At 42.6% G+C, this 9,399-nt stretch overlaps 1 long non-coding RNA gene across 1 annotated transcript; it reads left to right on the top strand.

Annotated features, from left to right (window-relative positions):
• The first annotated feature begins 620 nt into the window (after window positions 1-620).
• Window positions 621-9,399, top strand: LOC129151141 (uncharacterized). Its single transcript, XR_008557914.1, has 2 exons — window positions 621-934; window positions 9,056-9,399. It is a non-coding gene; the product is annotated as an uncharacterized LOC129151141 (long non-coding RNA).

The raw sequence follows: 9,399 nt of genomic DNA, 5'->3' as shown, positions 1-9,399 counted from the left end.
AGACTGCTTGGGAATTTAGTTTCACTCCTGCATCCGATTTGATCCTCCCAACAACCTACTTCCATTTACAAATGAGAAGGCTTAGGTTCCCAAGGGACCAGAATTACCCAAGGTCACACAGTAAGTCAGAGGCAGAGCCTGGGCTAGAGTCTGTGAATCCTGAACCATCCATCTCTGGTCCTTCGAACTCTGGCTATGTGACTTTCTCTGACCCGTTGCCTAATCTACAACAGGGCTGCTGTGAGGATCAAACTAAGGCAATGAAGGAAGCTGTGCTTTGCAAACCATAAGGAGAGGACAACAAAAAAAGACGGACAGTTACTAATTCTGTTATCTTGGCTAAGGCGCCCCCAGGTGTCCATCCCGGGTCGCTCTGCTTGCGCAGGCGCCCTTTGGTGTTTACAGAAGCCGCCAGGTCCTGCATTTGCGCCTGCGCTTCCAGCCGGGGCTGCCAAATGTCCTTAAGCTGCACGCTGTCGGCCGCGGCCGCAAGTACTGCAGTGAGCTCCCTGGGGCCCCTGTCAGCTCCGAGGCGTCCCCAAAGCCCAGCAGCAGCGGCGAGCTGAGAAATGGCAGGAAGAAGCAACAGCTCGGTCTCTAACCTCCTCTCCTGGGACTCCAGCATCTCCGTCACCGGTTCACTAAACCTCGGGTGCCGATTCTGGCGCCCCCTGACGGCAGACATGGCGGCTGCGGTGAATTAGACCAGAATGGCCCAAGCACTGCCTCGTGGGAGCCTTAGTTCAGGGCTAAAACCTTTTGGCGTTGGAACGCTGTAAAAACTACATTTCCCAGAAGCCCAAGAGACAGAGACGCGAAAGTCCCGGGGCATGGCGGGAGATGGAGTTTGGGGACAGCAGTGGGTTTGTGCTGGCGGAGAAACGAGTCAGAGCAGTTGAACTGCGTGCTCTGGTCTTCCGCTTGCGTGTTCAAGGTACGTAATACACAGTAGCTGTCATAGGAGGAGAGGAGTGTTGTTAGAGCCGAGTTTAGAAAGAATACTACTCATTACCAGTGTGCACATCCTCAGGGCTTTCACCCCCATAACTTCTTGGAGACTCCTCTCAACAGGCACCAACATCGCCGAGGGCTCTCAGTTCTCCTACTGAGGGTTGAATAGAACGTTTTTGGGGTGATCGAAATGTTCTCTATCTGTAATAATACAATAGGGACTAGTCTGTGGCTACCGAACACTTGACATGTGGCTAAGTGCCATGGAGAAATAGAAATACTTTATTTAGTTAACTTTATTCTTTAAATAATTTAAATTTAATTAACCACTTTTAATTAAATTTAAATAGCCACCTGTGGCTCGTGCCTACCCTATTGGACAGTGTCGCAGTAAACTAGACCTCTTGGCATTCAACACCAACAATCATCTTCCTGCTTTGTGAGACTTACACTCCAGTTTTCTTCCTGCCTACTCACTACTCTTTTATTTTGAAATTTTTGTTAAATTTATTGGGGTGACATTGGGTAATAGGATCATATAGGTTTCAAGTGCACAATTCTATTTACAAGATCTGTATATTGCACTGTGTGCCCACCACCCCAAGTCAAACCATCTTCCCTGGCCATATATTAGGCCCTACTCACTATTAATCTTTGCAGATTCCTTAGCTGTAAAATTTTTCCAGCTAAAATGTCATAGCACACTATCTGTTGAGTGACTACTTCTTTCTTACTCACTGAACAACTTGGTTTTCTAAAATCATAGACTATCAGAAACTTTGCTGTTTGAAATTATATAAGTAAGACTGAAACTCCAACCTGGAGGATCTAAATCACTAAGCAGACAGAGCTTACAACCCAGGAACAGAGATTCAGATAAGATTTCTGAACATAATATGCCACATTTACCTTAACTTTATTCTTTCCAGGCAAACAGTACTCTAGGTTCACTTAGCCATCCAGACCTGATGTTGGCCTCTTTACATACAGCTATTTGCTTTGAGCCATCAAAATACTGCTTTATTTAAAGGTCACCTAGCTTTTCCGTGCTGATAGCACTCTCGCAAACATGGTGAACATTCCTAAAACCTGCCGGACTTCCTGTAAGATGTGTGGCAAGCATCAGCCCCACAAAGTTACCCAGCTGGGCAAGGACTCTCTCTGCCCAGGGGAAGCGGCATCATGACAGGAAGCAGAGTGGCTATGGTGGGCAGACTAAGCCCATTTTCTGCAAAATGGCTAAAACTACAAAGATTGTGCTGAGGCTTAAATGTGGTGAGCCCAACTGCAGGTCTAAGAGAATGCTGGCTACTGAGAGATGCAAGCATTTTGAACTGGGAGATAAGAAGAGAAAGCGCCAAGTGATCCAGTTCTAAGCTTCATTTTTTTTTTCTTTTCTAAAGAATATATTTTTATAATAAAAATAAAATAAATATTTTTATTGATTTCAGAGAGAGGAAGGGAGAGGGAGAGAGAGATAGAAACGTCAATGAGAGAGAATCAATTGGCTGCCTCCTGCACGCCCCCTACTGGGGGATCAAGCCCGAAACCTGGGCAGGTGCCCTGACTGGGAAATCTGGTTCACGGGTCAATCAATGCTCAACCACCGAGCCACACCCGCCGGGCTAAGCTTCATATTTTGTTTTATTATGTGACAATACAATCTTGAGAATAAAAACAAACAAACAAACAAATAATAAATATCGCCTACCCTTCCCCTCTCTTAAGTCCTATGACTTACTTTTCCTTTGCGTTCAGTGGGACAGCACATGGTTCTTCTGGTGTGTTGTCTTCCTCATCGCAATGGATCAATAAACCTGGACTATGGGTTTGTCCCTGCGATCTTTGGCTGATTGGGCTGGAGCAGTCTGGACTACTGGTACCCTCCAGGTTCAGCCACTCCACATACTCTCTTTAGATAACCTAATTCACTTTCCTCCATATGCTGACGATTCCCCAGCTTCTAGCTCAGGCTTTTCTGCTGCCTCTGGGACACCTTCTGGTTGACTCACAGGTTCCTTAAACTCAGTGTGTTCAAAACTGAACTTTTTTTCGGGGGGGGGGGCTTGTAAGGGGGAGAGCAACCACTCTTACAACCACTCTTCACTACTGTGTTCCAAGTAAGAACTAGGCACTGACCACCTCTGACCGTGAGATGAGTGGGGACACTCCTCACCTGGGCCAGGCGCCACTTCACCCACTGTCCTCAAACTGCATCACACGGAACCAACTTTTTCACATACGTCAGTGTCCTAAGACCTTAGAGAGTTGGGAGGAGTCTGGGGTGGGGGCAGGAGGAGTGGGCAAGGACAGGTAGAAACTGGACCTGAATTTTTCTGCCCCTTCCTTGGCCCTTCAACCAGAGGGCAGAGCCTCGAGGAGGAGGCTGCGGAGGAGATTCCACCCGTCTCCTCTTTCTTTCTCTGTATCTCTCATGGTCCTCCTCCCTTGAAGCCCTTCCCGTCCGGATCCCTCCCCATCCAGTCCCCAGTCCCTTCTAGTGCCTTAGGAATTTCACCACCATCTGCCTTCACAGAGCCTGGGCCAGTGACGGACAACCTTTTGAGCTTGGTGTGTCAAACTTCACCAAAAAACTGAGCATAGAGGGAGGATAGGGGAGGTTGGGGGGAGAGGGGAGAGATCAACCAAAGGACTTGTGTGCATGCATATGAGCCTATCCAACGGTTAAGTTCAACAGGGGGTTGGGACATCCGTGGGGAGGGGTGTGGGATGGGAATGGGGGGATGAGGACAAATATGTGACACCTTAATCAATAAAGAAATTAAAAAAAAAAAAACTGAGCATAACTCGGGTAGTGTGTCCCTTTGAGGAAAAAACATTATTTCGCAATATTTATAGTTTAAAGAACATAAATGTATAATTGTTATATACAATTGTATTTAATAAACCTCAGCGGCCGCGTGTCATCAGAAATGGCTACGCGTGTCAGTGCTGACACGCGTGTCATGGGTTCGCCATCACTGGCCTAGGCCTTCCCCTTGAAGAGCTCTGTGGGGAGGCGGGTGTTTGGGGATGTGTGGTCTCTCTGCTGCTGGGAGGGAGGGAGGGAGGGTGAGTGCTGTAGGAGGAAGTTCCTTTGGGCTGTGCCTGGTTTTCTCCAGGCTGGAACCAAACACACTTCTACATCTTGAGGTTTTAACTTCTTTGTGAAGAACCCTCTTGCTACTTCACCCCCCATCCACTCTGCTACATCTCATCTTCCAAAGAAGACTGCGTTTCTCTTATTCACTTATAACTTTGACCTAACCTAGGAAATAAAAGGGTCCATCTTCCCCTTTTCTGCCATATCAAAGCATTTTTCACATCGGCCCATATGGAAGAATGCCCAAATCACAGGTTTCTCCCCGTGGTGGGTGCAGAATAGTAAGTGCCTGTGGCATGTAGGAAAGACCAGGGGTCCCAAGACCCCATTAATGACAGATGAACTCATTTCCCTCAAACCCTAAGTATTTTAACCATTTCACACTTTTAAGCTGTCTAATTTTTAGTTCTATATAATTTAATTTATAATCTTTGGTGGACCACTGGTTATAGACACAAATAACTAATTAAAGAAAGCATAAAAAATAAACCTGTAAATTTGCCTCAATGTGATTGTGACCTCAGATTCTTGCATTTATCTGAGAATAATGGGGGAGGGTGGATGGGTGGGAGGTAATCAACCAAGGACCTTGTATATGTATATGTATGGCCCATGGACACAGACAATGGGGTGGTGAGGGCTTGGGGGAGGATCAGGGGCGGGGTTTAGGGGATTTAAAAGGAACATGTAATACTTTAAACAATAAATAATTATTTTTTAAAAAGAAAAAAATATTGTTTTAACAGCTACTCTATTATTAAAATAACAGCAGCTCTGTAGGAACAATATGGCAGAAATACCCAAGGAAGCCAAATACTTTAGGTTTTATTTAAGCAGCTGTAATTTCTCTGGACAATTAAAAACTTCTGTTAAGGTATCTAGTGAGCATCTGTAAGGCCTTAATAAAATGAAAATTAAAAAAAAATTTTTTAAAAACTGATACAAAGCATATCCAGATGTCACCAAGACTGCAAAGCATGAATAGGAAAAAGAAAAAAGAAAAGTGATAATCATATCTTTTGGCTGTTCATGTACCGGGAATAAAAGGTAACCCACTCCCACAGGTGTCATTTGTGAAAACTGTTTGCAAACAGCAGTCTGAACCTTTTAGATAATAAATTAGAAACAAAAACTAAACATGTTAAAAAGAAACAAAAATAAATAAATGTGTTGGATTTCAAGAAATATTAGAAAGTATTTCAGCCATATGTTTCCAATGTTAGGACACACAGATCTAGCTCCTTTGTATTTCATTGAATTCCATCTTGTGGATGTACCATGACATATGCAACTATTTGTCCTGTCATACACTGCAGAGCAACTGCTGAGTCCAAGGGTGTGTGTGTGTGTGTGTGTGTGTGTGTGTGTGTGTGTGTGTGAGAGAGAGAGAGAGAGAGAGAGAGAGAGAGAGAGAGAGAGTCAAAGTGCTCTCCCAAAAAGTTAGACCTATTTATACTCCCACCAGGAGGAATGATGGATTCCACTTCCTCACATCCTAACCAACTCTGAATATTATTCCATTTCTTTTTTTAATTTTTAATTTTGAGAGTATGTCTATTAAAGCTGGGAACAGTGAAATGGAAAGTCTTGGGATAGAAGAGGCAACAGGAGAGCTGAGGTATGGCTGCGTTGGCTCACTGGCAAGTCACAGAAAAGAGGGCCTTGGGGATAGGTTCAGGGGGTAAGCCTGGGATGAGCTGCTGCTGCCTATTGCTCCCCTAGTTGCAAGTCTTGTGGGGAGCCTTAGAGTTGAGGAGATGCATGCCTGGGAGGGAAGAAAGGTATGGGTGTGCTCCTGAGAGGGACAGCTCGCCTTCAATTTCTTAATTTTTGCCAGTCTGATGAGTGAAAAAATGACCTCTTATTCATACTTTAACTTGCACTTCACTAATAATGCATAGTTTTATTTTTGTGGGCATTGTTTTATTTCTTTTGATAAAAGTCATGGTCCGTTTTTACAGGGGTTTTCTGTTCTTTAGTTGGCTGGTGGAAGTTCTTTATATCTTCTGGATTTTACTAATTGGCTATACAGTAGTCTTCCCTTATCTGAGGGGATACAATCCAAGACCCCCAGTGAATGCCTGGATAGTACTGAATTCACAATATACTATGTTTTTTCCTATACATACACAACCATGATAAAGTTTATGGCTTCTCTTTGGCATATCCAAATTGCTGCCATCATTACTCTCGTACTTCGGGGAAACTATTAAGGAAAATAAAGGTTATTTGAACATAAGCACTGTGATACCTTGACAGTTGGTCTGATAACCAAGATAGCTACTAAATAATTAATGGGGGGGAGCATATACAGCATGGATACCCTGGACAAAGAATGATGTACATCCTGGTGGGAAAGAGCAGGAAGGTGCAAGATTTATCATACTACTCAGAGGGTGTGTAATTTAAAACTTACGAATTGTTGTTTATTTCTGGAACTTTTCATTTAATATTTTTGGGTAACTGAAGCCATGGAAAGCAAAATGGTGGATGGGGGACTACTGTATATGTTCCAAGTATTTTCTCCTCAGTTATTGCTTCTCTTTTTACTTTTTATATAGTGTCTTTCTCTTTTTTTTTGAATGAGTTTTTGTTATGTGGTGGTAAAATATATATAACATAAAATGGCCATCTTAACCATTTTTAAGTGTACAATTCAGTGGCATTAATTGTATTCACAATGTTATGTAACTATCACTACTATTTCCAAAACTCTTTCATCAGCCCAAACAGAAATTATGTAAAAATTAAGCAATAACTTCTCATTTCTCCCTCCTCCCAGCGCCTGACAACCTCAATTTACTTTCTGTTTCCATTAATATGCCTATTGTATATATTTGATAAAGTGAAACCATATAATATTTGTCTTATTGTCTGTCTGACCTATTTCACATAGAATTTGTTTTTAAGTTTCATATATATTGTAGCATGTATCTAAATTTCATTCCTTTTTGTGGCTGAATAATATTCCATTATATGTACATATATACCACATTTTGTTTATCTGTTCATCATTTGAGTTGTTTCTATCTTTTGACTATTGTAAATAATGTTATGATGAACATGGGTATGCAAATATCTTTCTGAGTCCTTGCTTTCAATTTTTTTTTTTTTAATCCTGACCCAAGGACATGCTTAGAGAGAGGAAGGGAGGGAGAGAGAAACACTGATGTGAGAGAAATGATCTGTTGCTTTCCATACATGCCCAGGTATGTGCCCTGACCGGGAAGTGAACCAGCAACCTCTTGGTACACAGGACAATGCTCAACCAACTGAGCCACTCAGGGCAGGCCCTGTTTTCCGTTCTGGTGGATATATACCTAGGAGTGGAAATGCTGGGTCATATGGTAGTCCTACATTCAGCCTTTTGAGATACCACCTTCATCATAAATTAAATTCCTCCACAGGAGGGTACTTCTGGTCTCTATTCTGTTATGAGTCTTGCTTATTTCTGACTCAACAGCACACCATTTTCATTATAATAGTTTTTCCCTCATTCTTAAAAACATTTTTCTTGAGTATTCTTTTTGAGATGAATTTTAGAGACAACTTGTCAAGTTCCACAAAAAAAGATATCAATTGGTATATATTTAATTCATGATTTGTGTAAATTACAATTTTATTTTTAGTCTTCCCAACACCAAACATGTTATATATTCTCTTTCATTAGGTATTCTTTTATAACCTTCAGTTATTTTAATTGATCACATTATGATACAAACATTCAAGTTAATTTGTGTTGTTCATTTGTACTTTCCCCCCCCCTTGGGTATATTCCTAAGTATACTAGAGGCCTGGTGCACAAAATTCATGCATGGCGGGGCGGTCCCTCAGCCCGTCCTGCACCCTCTCGCAATCTGGGACCCCTCGGGGGATGTCTGACTGCCAGTTTAGGCCTGATCCCGCAGGGATCCTTGCAGAATCAGTCCTAAACTGGCAGTTGGATGTCCCCCTCGTAATCCGGGAGTGCTGGCTCCTAACTGCTCACTTGCCTGCCTGCCTGATTGGCCCTAACCACTCTGCTGCCTGCCTGCCTGATTGCCCCTAACTGCTTGCCTGCCTGCCTAATCACTCCTAACCACCTCTGCCTCTGCCCCCACTGCCTCCGCTTCGTCCGGAAGGATGTCCAGAATGACATCTGGAAGGTCGTTCCGCTGTCCCGGTCTAATTAGCATATTATGCTTTTATTGTTATAGATTAGTTTTAGTTGCTGTTGTGAATGACTTCATTTTTACTACCTTTTCTAATTGGATATCCCTGAGTTATATGTTAACACTGAATATATATATTATTCTAAATACTATTTATTGAAATTTTCCTACACGTTCACTAACACAGTTAAGCAGAGATCTAAGTATAAGACTGTAATATCACATAGTAAGAGCAAATAATTAGAAATAGTCTAAATGTTTATCAATAGAGGACTGATTAGGTAAACTATAGTCCATCCACACAATGAAATGCTTTATAGGCATAAAAGGAATAAAGTAGATCTATTTATTCTGATATGGAATGTTCTCTAAGATATTTTGAAAATATATTGTTATGTACAGAAGCAACATGTGCAACAGTGTATAAATGCTACATTTATGTTTTTTGTTGTTGTTAATCCTCACCTGAAGATATTTTTCCATTGATTTTTTAGGGAGAGTGGAAGAGAGAGGGAAAGACAGAGAGAAACATCGATGTGAGAGAAACACACCGATGGGTTGTCTCCTACATGATCCCTGACCAAGACCCAGGCGGCGAGGAGCCTGCAGCCAAGGTACATGCCCCTTGACTGGAATCATACCCGGGACCCTTTGGTCCTCAGGCCGATGCTCTATCCACTGAGCCACACCGGCTAGGGCTACATTTATGTTTTTAAATGTTTGTATATGCATACATATTTCTGGAAGGATACACACTGAATTATTAATGGTGATTATTCTAGAGAAGGAGACTGGGAAATTAGTGTGTGTCAGCAACAATGATGTGTTTACACCCATCTTTCTTTTCCAGGGAACACGGGAAGGCTACATTTCCCAACCTTCCTAGGTGATATGATCTCACCAGTGGGGATGGGGACAGAGGAATGTGTCACTTCGGCTCCAAGGCAATTAAGTGTCAGTGTGACTCTTTTCCCCACTCTCCTAACTCCCAACCTCTCTCTCATCTGAGAACTTTGATGGAGATACTGGCGGGAAGCCCCTTGGATCTGAGTACTGCTGGGGGAGAAGAGCACCCCAGCATTGTCTACCTCACATTGCGATGTATTGAGAAACCAGCCTTTGTTATGTTAAGCCACTGAAGTGTGAAGGTTTATTTGGTACAATATGCGGTGGATTAAAGATGGCCACACATTT

This window comes from Eptesicus fuscus, chromosome 13 (genome assembly GCF_027574615.1).
Source record: "Eptesicus fuscus isolate TK198812 chromosome 13, DD_ASM_mEF_20220401, whole genome shotgun sequence".
In the NCBI taxonomy this organism is placed as follows: Eukaryota; Metazoa; Chordata; class Mammalia; order Chiroptera; family Vespertilionidae; genus Eptesicus; species Eptesicus fuscus.
The sequence above is the reverse complement of the archived record's forward strand: the minus strand, read 5'-3'. Positions and strand labels throughout refer to the sequence as shown.